Here is a 12,954-nt window from a genome sequence, read left to right as displayed (position 1 = left end):
TGCTAATCTCACTCAGCTCATGGCTCCCAATTTCCAGGGATCCTTAGTAGTCTCCATCAGCCCTACTTCATTCCCTAGACCTGCCATGTCCAATATGGCAGCACTGGCCACAGTGGCTACTGAGCACTTAAAATGTGGCTCATCTGAATTGAGATGTGCTGAAAATGTAAAATGCACACTGGCTTTTGAAAACTCATTACTAAAAATAAAGAATTTAAAGTATCTTGGTACTTTCCATACTGATTACATGTTGAAATAATATTTTGAATATGTTGGGTTAAGTAAAATATAGTATTAAAATTATTTGTACCTATTTCTTCTCACGTTTTCAATATGGGTACTAGAAAACTTAATAGTCCATATGTGCTTTGCATTATGTTTCTATGATATAGCACTACTCTGGAAAATTCACTGGATAATTCACTGCTGGCCTTAACAATTCACTCTCTGAAGTCTCTTCTACACCTTTTCAAACTTTACATTGTTTACCCTCCTCATTCTCAGCTGATGAGCTTGCTTCTGATTGCACAGGGACAATGGGAGCCATCAGGAGAGCATGTTCCTCGTCTCACCAGCAGATCTACCAACCCTGCATCTGTACACAGGTACTCTGAGTTTGCTTCTGTTAAAAGGAGGACTGCCCTGCTCCTGTGCAAGGCTGGTGGGCCACTAAGGCTCTGGACTCTGTCCCTTCTCACTTACTTGTGGACTTCTCTCTTACATTCATTCTCTTGCTTACATTATCAATTTTTGCCTCTCATAATATCATTGCGTCAGCATGATAATATGTTATGGTATTTCCAATCCGAAAAAATTCCTCTTGCTATTGCTGTTTCTTTGCTACTCTTAACAGCAAAACTCATTGCAATAATTGTCCAAATTAGTTGCTTACAATTCTTGTATCCAATTCCCTTTTGAACCCACTCCAAATAAATTTGTGCCCACAGCTCCATCAAAACTTCTCGTCAAGACTCCTGATGCCTCATTGATAAATTCCATGGTAGATTCACAATCCTCATATTACTTAATCTATCAGCAGCTTTTCATGCAGTGGACTGACTATTCTGTCCTTGAGTCGCTTTCTTATTTGGTTTCCAGGTTAGCGGGCTTTCATGATTTTACTTCACTGGCTTATTTTACAGACCTTTGTCCTGGCTCTTCCACATCTCCTGATTTCTTAATTATGTAGTGCTTCGGGGCTCAGTTTTTGTCCTTTTCTCTAACTACACCTACCAGTTGGTGATTTACAATACTGGCTATTCACTAATGATGCCCAGATATATGTCCTTCACCTTGAGCTCGCTCCAGACTCCTGTATTCAACTGACTACAGAATATCTCTACTTGGATGTCGAAAGTCATTTCAAATTCCAAAATGGAATTATGAGTTCCCAAGACTGTTCCTCTGGCATCTTTCAATTTCAGATGGCCATGGCTCTTATCGCTCAGTCACACAGGCAAAAAACATTAGCAACATCCTCGACTCCCTTATTATTATCACATAAATTCACTCAAACAGCAAATCCTGTTGGCCCAACCTTCAAAACATGTCTCGAATTAGATCGCTTCTCGCCACTTCCATAGCCACTATTCTAGTCCTAGGCACCATTGTCTCCTGCCTGGAGTACTGCAGTATCTCCCTGAGTGGTCACAGTACTTCCCGGCTCTCTATAGTCTATTCTCCACACATCAGCCACAGTAATAAAAGTCAGATCAATTATGTCTCTGCTCTACCGATGGCTTCACTTTTTACTCAGAATAAAATCCAAATTCTGCCTTTTCGACCCATCTCCTACTACACATGTAAGACGTGGGTCTCTTTACCACTCACCTCTTCAAACACAACAATGATCACTTCTAGGGCCTTGCACTTGCTCTTCCCTCTGCCAGAACAATGTTCTTCATCTATTTCAAGGACGTCTCTGCTCCAAAGCCTCCACATTAGGGAGGCCCTCTCTAGCCCCCTAGGCAAAAATAGCATCCCATTACTCTCTTGTCCCTTCTCCCTGCTTTATTTTCTCTGTTGCTCTCATAATGGCCTCAATATATCTATTTATATCCTGTTGTAGTGGCTAAATCGTGGCCCCAAAAGTTATGTTTATCTTAATCAAAGGGACCTATAAATATTATCATATATCATGATAAAGTGAATATTACCTTATGTGGTTAACAGATGTGATTATATTAGGGATCTTATGGTGAAATTGTTTGAAATTATCTGGGTGGACCCTAAATGTCATCACAAATATAAGAAAAAGGCAAAGGGAGAGAAAACAGGCAGAAGAGCAGGAAGCAATGTGCCCATGGGGACAGAGAGTGTGGTGACCGGCCCACAGTCAGGGAATACTGACAGCTACCAGAAGCTGAAAGAGGCCAGGAGTGGATTCTCCTCTAGGGCCTTCAGAGGAAGTGCTGCACTGGGGCCCTCTTGATTTGAGGCTTCTGGCCTTCAGAACCGTGGAAGAATACATTTCTGTTGTTAGAAGCCAACCAGTTTGCGGTAATCTGTTGCAGCAGCCATAGGAAATGAATACACCTGTTTTTCCTCACTAGAACTAAAGCGCCAGGGATGTTGTTCACAGCTGTATTCTCAGTAGAGCAGCAATGCCTAGAACAGGGTAACAGCTCAATAAATGTTTGGTAAATGAATTTATGTGGTTTGTCACTTATGTTTTTCGGTAAATCTCTAAACTTAAGGGAAAAAAGTGAAAAGAATCATTTTAAGGATTTAACTGATCAGCACATTTTAGGCAGGTGTTGAGTTAAAAACAGTCATGTAGCAATCACTCAATAAATGATTAATAATCATGATGATCATCCTAACAATGACTAGGCCAGCCTGGGTCACTCCGAGTGGCCTTTCTCCTCAACTTTCCTATGCGGTATTGTTCCTTTTCATTCTCACTTCAAAGTCAGGTTGTGTTTTTCTTTTAATTTGAGACCATGTAGTACCTTGGGCAGTGTGTGACACTCACATGAAGACAGGTTGTGGGTGTCTTTTTCTAATTCTGAAACAAGCCACATCATGTGTTGTTTTCGCCATTGAATTTCCTTAACTGTTTCACCCCCTATTTCCTTTGACTCTTATTTTTAGATGATCCATAATAATGAATTTCTGGATGGTGGAAACACATTTTCCTATAGAATAAAAGTAGGGGGCATACTGGTGATCTTTTAATTAGAACTGGGTACGGGAATGACAGTACTTGTCCCCTGCTTTTGTCTTGAGATGCTCTCCTCACTGTGTTCTGTGATCTTCTGTTAGCTCCAAGAGCTCCCAGATCAGCTTATCTTACATCCTTTTGACTGCATGCCTCACACTGACTGAAGAACTATCTTCAGGTTTCTTTGGCTGTTTTCCATTTCTTGATTTAAATGAAGGCCTTTGGAGGGTAGCAAGCCATTTGGACACTTGCTTCCGACAGAACATAGGACCGCAAGAACCAAATCTTCCACATCTTCAAATTCCCTCCAACAGCTGGCTCCATTTTCCACTTTTCCTTCAGGTTCTGGTGCCAGATCTTCATGCAGTAAATCTATCTGGGAGGAATATAAATCTTGGGGATCCGTGAGTTTCAAGACACATTTAATTCAGCAGAACTTCAACTAGCAGTGTTCCATATCATCTGGGTGTCCTCATCAGGGATCCCAGTGTTCCATTCTACAGCCAAGAAATTACCACAGTGCTGGTTTTACTTAGCTACATACCAGAATCAAAGGTCTAGGCTGTCACAGCCCCAGTATGTGCTACCAGAGAGCTTTACCTTTGTTGGATGTGACATGTTTACTGCTATGCTCAATGGAAATGATATTTGAAGCTGAACTATAGCTTATAAATTTCTCTTCTTGTAGACAAGTTCATATCTGCCCCATGCGTACAGTCATAATTCAGGAGACACTTCCAAGGTTGGCAGAAATCTTTCCTGGCACAGAAGTACCAATAATTTGTTCCCCTTGACTTGGCGGAGACTTTGATAATAATCATGTCTTTATTTTCTTTTTCCTTAAAAAAGCATTACAAAATGCCTATGGAGCATAAGGGTATCTGGCAGAAAAACAAATTCACAGGGATCCTAGAAATAAGTTGGAGAAGACAGTGTTGGCTTAGGTTGGTACAAAAGGGAGAGAGGAGATTCTGCCTCCCAGCACCTGTATTCCAGCTCTAAATGGAGCTCAAGAGTACAGGAGGACAACAAAGCTTGGAACTGTGTGTAGTGGGGAGGAGGAAGGGAGTGCAGATGGAGGAAGAGGAGGGGATGAGGTACACTGAGCCTGATGCTGTAATCTCAAACATAAAGAAAGCGGCGCAATAATCTGGAAGATTAATGTCCTTGGGACATCCACACACCCACCTTAAAGAATTCCTCAAATGCACTTGGTTTGCTGATTTGCCCAAATGATAAAATATAGTGCTCCTCACAAATGACACTTTTCATGCCACTTTATAATGGTTGGGAAGTGTTGATACTCTTTTATACACAATCTCATTCAGTTCTCTGAGTTTGTCTTTGATACCCTCTTGTCTCTCATTCTTTAGTCTTATCTCAGCCCCTCTCTGTCTTGGGCCACAATTCACAAAATTGCGGCAAAGGCATTTAGAAGGCTACTAATGGCATTATGTTTTTATGGCTAACTATTCTTTTATACATAAATAACGTTAACAGATGTTGGTCTTTGTTGCTCTTCCCTCCATTTTTTATATATTCCCTTGCCTCTCTTTCAGTTTCAGATTACACGTTACTTGTTAGACACCTATTTCCTGTGTAACTCAGAATGGAAGTATATGTGTATATAGCAGGATTACTGTTTATACATATATTGCATGAATAGGCATACTCAGAGGGAATAGGAATAAGCTCTTCTATCCATGTTCTTGCCTTGCAGCAAGTTTATTTGAAGGATGAAAAGAAGAGAATGAGATAAAAGTTATCTCATTATGTTAACTTTATTTATGTATAAAAGAATAGTTAGCCATAAAAACCTTAATGGCATTAATAGCCTTGTAAATTCCTTTGCCACAGTTTTGTGGAATGCGGCCCAAGACAGAGAGGGGCTGAGATAAGATTAACGAATGAGAGACAAGAGGGTATTGAAGACAAACTTAGAGGACTTTCTGATGTAATTGACCTCACACTTTTGCTTAATTAAATTGAAACGTTTACTATGATACCCACTTTATATTATAAAATTCTACTTTTTTTGGCCTGGGCGCAGTGGCTCACACCTGTAATCCCTGCACTTTAAGAGGCCAAGGTGGGCGGATCACAAGGTCAGGAGTTTGAGACCAGCCTGGCCAATATGATAAAACCCCATCTCTACTATAAATACAAAATTTAGCCTGGCATGGTGGCACATGCCTGTAATCTCAGCTACTCAGGAGGCTGAGGCAGGGAATTGCTTGAACCCAGGAGGTGGAGGTTGCAGTGAGCCGAGATCATGCCACTGCACTCCAGCCTTTGTGACAGAGCAAGACTCTGTCTCAAAAAAAAATTAGCTAGGCATTGTGGCGCTCATCTGTAGTCCCAGCTACTTAGGACGCTGAGGCAGAAGAATCACTTAAACCCGGGAGGTGGATAAACTATTGAGCTCACTGATCAATAGTTGCAGTGAGCCCAGATTGTGCCACTGCACTCCAGTCTGGGCGACAGACTGCTACTCTGTCTCAAAAAAAAAAAAAAAAATTCTACTTTTTTGTAGCTCTCCCTCAAAAATATTTCCTGTTCTTGAAACCAAATGCTTGAATTTTTCATTAAAAAGTGGGGTAGTTTTGTTGTTTAGCAGTATCAGAAGAAGCTCTAATGTTAACGGGGCTGGAATTACTGCACAGTCATGAGGTTGCACTAAAAGTTGTTTTGCTCCTGTTTTCTGGGCCTTGCTCCTTTAGGGAAAATGTTGTACCATTAAATCACAAAACATTCACAAATTCACATGCACCATAAGTGAGCCTGTGGGACAGTCTACTTCAAGTTCATCCAGAGCATTTGTAAGCAAACATTCCTACACTTCTTGGGCCTCGCTCAAATGCAAACCACCATCTAGTCTGCTTGCTGAATACAGCCAGTCCACTGTTGCAGCTGTTTTGATGACTGAACCTGCTCAATAGTTGATCTAGTCAGTATAGAAACAATTGAAAAAGAATTGATAAGAAATCCAATTAACTCAGTGTGCGTATATGTGTGTCTGTATAATTTTTTGTATCAATAAACACATGACTTACAGGTGTTCCCTCTCATTTTCTTCCCTTCCTTTCAGTAGACTGAAATATAGGTTGAAAAGATCTTTGAGAGTAGAGATTTTTCTATTGATAATAGGTACACAGAGAAATGAGAAATTTCAGAATGACATGCAATTGTAAGTAATGATTACATATCTAACATGTTCCCAAATAGACTTTCTATGCACTAATTATCATTACATCCCAATTTCCAAGATGTCTTTTAGCTACAGGTTTAAAAACTGTTAATAACAAATAAAATGAGTTCTTGGTGGAGGGAAAGGAGGGAGATTCTTAGCAAAGCAGTGTGACAAGTGAAAAATAGAGTTTGCCAAGTAAATAACTAATTCACATTTATAATTGTCTAGATAAATATATCTCTGTTTTTTACCTTTTAAAATAATTATAGATTTATAGATTCTATTCATAAATTATTCACAGATTATAAATTCATAGTGGCAAAATCTAGTACATGGAGTCTGATGAATTCTTCACCTAACCTAAATGACTACATCTTATATGACTGTAGTACAACAGCAAAACCAGGAAACTTACATCGGAACAGTACTGTTACCTGGATTTGTACGGCACATACACAGGACTAAACTGCATAGAACTATACACACACACACACACACACACACACACACACACGTGAATACATGTAAAAACTGATAAAAACTGTTTTCATGTGAGTCTATAAGTGTGTGTATCAGCGTGTGTGTGTGTGTGTGTGTGTGTGTGTAGTTCTATGCAGTGTATGGATTTGTGTAACCACCACCACAATAAAGATACAGAACCTTGATTCCCCATAGCTATGTTGGTTGGCCCAACTGGGTTCTTTATGTTCTTTTTGTTTCTTTAGGGAACATATTAGACATGTAATCATCATTTACAATCAGATTGGGTTGAGTGGGGACACACATCCAATCTATATCAGTATGTTAGGTATTATTCTTCATTATTATTAGTTTGTTGTAGAAACAACTTAAGTTATATAAATAAACTAAAACTCAACTTAGTCACAGGAACTAGATTAGTTCCTCTAAAAATATGAGTGAGTGAGTGGATGGCTGGCTGAATGGATGGATAGATGAGTGAATGGACAGATGGATGGATGGATGGATGGATGGATGGATGGATGGATGATTGGTTTGGGTTGCTCAGCATTCCATCAACATTGGTTTTGGCTTCTGGACTGAGACTGGATTACATTGTAGAGGAGAGCTAAGGAATCATAGAGTCAACTTCTACTTGTTTCACTCTCTTCTTTCTAAAGTTCATTTCTTAAATAAAACTATTTTTGTAAAATCTGTTGGCAATGCCTATATCTGAATAATACCATTAAGTTGGTAAGCTCTACATTTAAAAAAATGACTATTATCAAAATATTCATCAAAATGGTTGAAGTGAAAGAAAGCATTCTCTCACCTTGGTCTGACAGAATGAATGTCCATATGTGGACTTCTCTTTCCTAAACCCGTATCACAAATAGCATGAGCTGAAAATTTCCAAGTGTGTGTCTGACTTTTAAGTGATTTCCCACATTTTCACTTCACAAGAGATCTCTTAGAATATTATAGTGGTGACAATGACTTCACTCAAATAGATGCAGAGCCAGCCTTTCACATTTCTAACACATTTTTCTGGAGTTTAAACTAGACTAAAAAATATTGCTCATCTGATCTCCTATCAGGTGAGATGGATAATCCCTCACTAATTTAAAAATTACCATGTTGAGGCTGGGTGTGGTGGCTCATGCCTGTAATCCCAGCACTTTGGGAACCCGAGGTAGGCTGATCACAAGGCCAGGAGATCAAGACCATCCTTGCCAACATGGTGAAATCCTGTCTCTACTAAAAATACAAAAATTAGCCAGGTGTGGTGCCGGGCACCAGTAGTCCCAGTGACTTGGGAGGCTGAGGCAGGAGAATCACTTGAACAGGGAGTTCGAGGTTGCAGTGAGCCAAGATGGTGCCACTGTACTCCAGCCTGGCGATAGAGTGAGACTCTGTCTCAAAAAAAAAAAAAAAAAAAAAAAAAAAAAAAAAAAAAAATCCTGATTGTATTTTTGCTGAAAAAAAATCACCAAGTTAAATTTAATCCAATTTAAAAATATGTATTGCTTAAAATGCGATTTTTGTGATTTATTTTTTGTTATTCTAGCCACGAAATACGGAAGCTCAGTCTCCTTAATATAAATGAGTTATTTCAAAGATCAAAAAATGATATTTGCTCTTTCCTTTTAAAGTAGATAATAATGCTTTTATGAAAAATAAATCTCCTAGAACCTCTATTTCAATCTAATCAGAGGGAAATTTGGTATAATTTATAAGAAATAAATACATAGTGGAAAACAAATAGAACTATTGAAAAATAATACATGGTATTTCCTAAGCTGAGCCATAATACATAGCACTTGTTTATTTTACCATATAATTCCAGGGTCATCACTTTAATGTTTAAAGCAAAGACCCCTATCATTTATCTTAAAGTACATATATATTGGATATAAAAAGTCTCAAACAAATTACAGAGGTTTTAGTGTCTCAAGGAAGGAAATTTAAACTCTCAGTCATCCTTCCTGAAGCTTACAGCATTTTTGGTGAAACTCAAATACATCAATGTAAGCATATACTTCACATGACACAACTCTCAAACTACTACACCAAAGAGTCTGGTGTCCGTGTGTTCGTCAGAAAAATCTTAGTCTATGTCCACACCACCTTGAACATGCCTGGTTCCAACTGATCTTGAAAGCTAAGCTGGGGCAGGCCTGGTTAGTATTTGAATGAGAGAGCACATGGGACTAACGGGTGCTGTGGGCTTAAATTTATCTGGTCTTTTATCTTTTCAGAGGATTTAGTTTTTCATAGGCAACAGCTTAAATCAAACCTTAAACAGAAGTTTTAATTTGAAGACTTGTGTGTTTTTTTCCTGTCATTTTACAGTCTTTGCTACTTTCATGTTAAGGATTTCCTCCATTACTTTAAAGATCTCTCTGTGGCTTTACTGAGAAGACTTATACATATACCTATATATGTATAACTATCTTTATACATATATAGCTATATATAACTATTCACACATATCAACAAGTAACACCCTGAATCCTAATTGTGATTGATGTAAAGCTGTTTGTTTTTCTAGACTGAAGTTTATGCCCCTCTGCAGACATAGCTGTGGTAGGGGCCTGTGCCACACCTCAGATGCATGGAGACAGGACCTCTATAACTGCTTTTCTTGGGCTTAGTTTTGAGTAAACTGTTGATCTTGTCATGGCCTTTCTTGCCTTTACCCTACATACAGACTAAAACTCCCCTTTGAAATGTTAACCACATGTGCACACCCAAGTGGATTTTCTGTAGCACTAGGCCGGAGTCAGCAGATGCGAGGGCTGGAAGAATGTCTGTCAAACCCGAAATGCATCTTTGCCTGAGGTCTCAAGAGAAGTTTCTCAGAGCAGCTGGGGTTGGCGATGTCCCCGGGGGCCCCTCAGGTCTGCGTCCACCCCTGCAGCCCCTTCTACACGTCATTGGGCTGTTTTGTATTTATGTATTTATATTGATTTTCAAATTGCATTTCTATTGAAAATAGGGTTCTGCTACTGAAAAAAAGGTTAAAAAAAAAACCCTACAAATCAGTGAATAAAATAACAAAACACCCCACTGATATTCACCAACTTTCTACATCTTACAGATTTTTTTTTTGGGAGAGGGGAACTGAGTCTCGCTCTGTTGCCCAGGCTGGAGTGCAATGGTGTGATCTTGGCTCACTGCAGCCTCCACCTTGTGGGTTCAAACGATTCTCCTGCCTTAGCCTCTGAAGTAGCTGGGATTTACAGGAGTCTGCCACCATGCCCAGCTAATTTTTTGTATTTTTTGTAGAGATGGGGTTTAGCCATGTTGTCCAGGCTGGTCTCCAACTCCTGATCTCAAGTGATCCGCCTGCCTTGGCCTCCCAAAGTGTTGTGATTACAGGCATCAGCCACCATGCCCAGACATCTTACAGATATTTAAATATGAAGACAAGTCCATTTCTTCTAACTCCTGATCCAGGCTTCCCTCTGTAAGGCCCTAAAGCTAAAACCCATCAGGCTGTTGCTGTTGGGGCAGCTAGTCTTTCCTACTTAGCTCAGAATCCGCAGGCCACGTGGCTAGCACTGGAAGGCTGGCAATGGCTGGGAAGGGACCCTCAATGCCAAACCCATTTGATGGGTCCATTTCCTTCCTGGGCTGAGCCACAGAGTTGCTGCCAGGAACAATACACAGGTGAGCAGACTTCCCTCTCAGAAATGCCCATCATCACAATACTTTCTGGGACAGGAGGTTTTAGCCAATTTTACACGTCTACTTAACAGATAGGAGGGCTATATATAGGAGAAAGCTCACGGGGTTCTTCTTGGTAAAGCCATGAATTACTGGAGGCCTGAGGACTCCTTTTAAGAGGTCTGGCATATATAAGCACTGAATCTTCTTGGTGTTCTTCCTCTCACCTCTCTGATTACTTCTCTTTCTAAAGGTTTTCCCTCAATCCTTAACATTCAGTTTCTGCTTAAACTCTTCCAATTTGCACTTTCCCTCTCTGGTTAGATGTCTTCTATAAAGGACCAAAAGTGATCTTTATAGTTTGTCAATGTAAGTCAGAGCAACAAGTTGCAGTTTTCTGGGGGCCTGACAGGCAAAAGTCGGGCTCTCCCTGGAAGGTGCTTCCAGCTGCCATGCATGTACACACACGCATACAGATGCAGGCACACACATGCAAGCACACATGCATACCCGTGCAAGCACATGCATATGCACCTTCTTGCATGAACCCCCTAGGAAGTCTGTGTATGTTCACTGGTAGCACAAGGTATCCTGAAAATGTTCAGAACACTTTCTATCACCGTAATGCTACTTTAAAAAATGCATTTCTGGGGTCAAGGTCATTAAAAGGAAAACATCATTAAGCTCTTTGAAGTTTCACTGGGCTTTAAAGATTTAAGAATCTAAGGATGTATAATATAGATTTTGCCAAACTTTAAAATAAACTAAAAACTTCACAACTGAATTCCCCCCAAGGCCCCTTTACAACACTTACAGATTGCTGAGACTTGGGTATGATGAATGACTATGGGTACAATATCTCTGAATGGACCACACACAACAAAACACCTCTGCGTTCTACATCCCTTGGCACAAGACATTCCCAGTGGCCTTTTCCCTAATGCGGTGATTTCGAAATGCCAATGTGTGGACCAGGGTCACTTACTGACACAGTCTTCAACTTTCAATAGCGAAATGAGAAGGATTGGGCTTTATCCTTTATTTTGAGGCCTTTATCCCTGCTTTTCTTGCCTTTCCCTTTTGGTATTAAAACATTCATTTCTTATAGAAAGCAAAGGTAATCATATACGGTAGAAACATTTTGTTTTGTTTCGATGAACTTTCTTTGTAAAATTAAAAGATGGAAACTCTGCATTGGGTTTAAAACCAATTTTAACTCTCCATGAAATTTAAAGTCTGGAAAACATTGCTGTAAGGCTGGGCCAAATCCCAAACCTGGGGGAAAAATAGCTACAGGAGTGAATGCCTACAACCACTGAAATTCTTAATAGAATTTAGTTTGTATGTGTTTTTTTAATTGTGTGTGTTTTTTTTTCCAGAAAATACAGAGAATGGGGACGGTAGAGGACTCATCAATCTAGTTTCCTGTCTTTTCCCAACATCCACAGACATATCAATGGTCTGAATGTACTGTCCTTTTAAAATATGAAGCAGAAAATGTGTTAGGTTAAAAAAAAAGTGCTGCCCCCAAGCATCATGAGAAAGCTGCTTCTGTTTCTGATCTGTTCTTGTCCCTGCTGGCTCAAAGGATCAAGTGTGACACTGTGTCACAAACAGAGTCCCGAACATGTTTACTTTTCCCTGACAAATACTATAAATTTTCTTCTTGTAGTGAACAAACATTGTTTATACAGCTGTGTTCCTTAAACCAATACTGACTTTCTGTCCCACTGTATCCTTTTTGCAAAGACACTTAAGGAGAACTTTCTCCCGGCACTTGGGGAGAACTTTTCAAGTCAGACCTCCTAATTAGGAACCATCACTGTGCACTGGACCCACCAAAAAGAAAAAAAAGTGTTTTTGGCCTGGTTACGTGTTTCCATCTTGGGTTACAGGCTTCATCTAAAGCGGCTTCTCCCTTGGCCTGAATGGGCTTTTCCGTGAAGACTGAAGGTAAGATTGCATGCTGCCTGACCCAACAGAGATCTAGAACAAACTCTCAGGAAATCTCAGGCCCTCAGGCAGTTGAATTTCCACTCCTCCGAGACCAGCTGAGGTTATTTTCTTACTTCATTTAACTAGCCAGATGATAGGTTGACTGATGGGGTCATTATGTCCAGCGTCAAGTAATTTTAGAATGAAAATTAGGCAATAGGTTAGACCACAGCTCAATTTTTATCACCCCAATTGCCTACAACTTCCCTAATGTGATTGCCTTTGGGCTAAGAGGGAAAGAAATGTTCAGTCCCAATGTGGCTATATTTTCTGGAATAGACTGAGTGAAATCTCTCTCTTTTTTTCAACTGAAACACATGGAAATAAATTTCTTCGATTTTACTTTCTAAGTATCTGGTACACGGTAAAAACCGCAGTGATTAATACGGTCCTATGGGGCTGCCGGTTGGTTAGGAAAGGTCAAGCTTTAACTGACTCCACCAAGTTGCTATTATCATTTTTAGGCCTAGGTCAGTCA

The 12,954-nt window shown here is 39.8% G+C and overlaps 2 protein-coding genes across 2 annotated transcripts in view; one reads left to right on the top strand and one right to left on the bottom strand.

Moving 5' to 3' along the window:
- LOC105726706 (protein fantom-like) overlaps window positions 1-12,954 on the bottom strand; it is a 494,354-nt gene that overhangs the window by 18,264 nt on the left and 463,136 nt on the right. The gene's annotated exons all lie outside the window — the stretch shown is intronic.
- Window positions 1-12,954, top strand: part of DLEU7 (deleted in lymphocytic leukemia 7) — a 118,917-nt gene that overhangs the window by 22,276 nt on the left and 83,687 nt on the right. The gene's annotated exons all lie outside the window — the stretch shown is intronic.

The sequence above is a fragment of the Aotus nancymaae genome, unplaced genomic scaffold, assembly GCF_030222135.1.
Source record: "Aotus nancymaae isolate 86718 unplaced genomic scaffold, 86718_ANA_hifiasm-v0.15.2.pri h1tg000009l, whole genome shotgun sequence".
In the NCBI taxonomy this organism is placed as follows: Eukaryota; Metazoa; Chordata; class Mammalia; order Primates; family Aotidae; genus Aotus; species Aotus nancymaae.
Note: the sequence above shows the minus strand (reverse complement) of the source record. Positions and strands in the feature narration are given on the sequence as shown.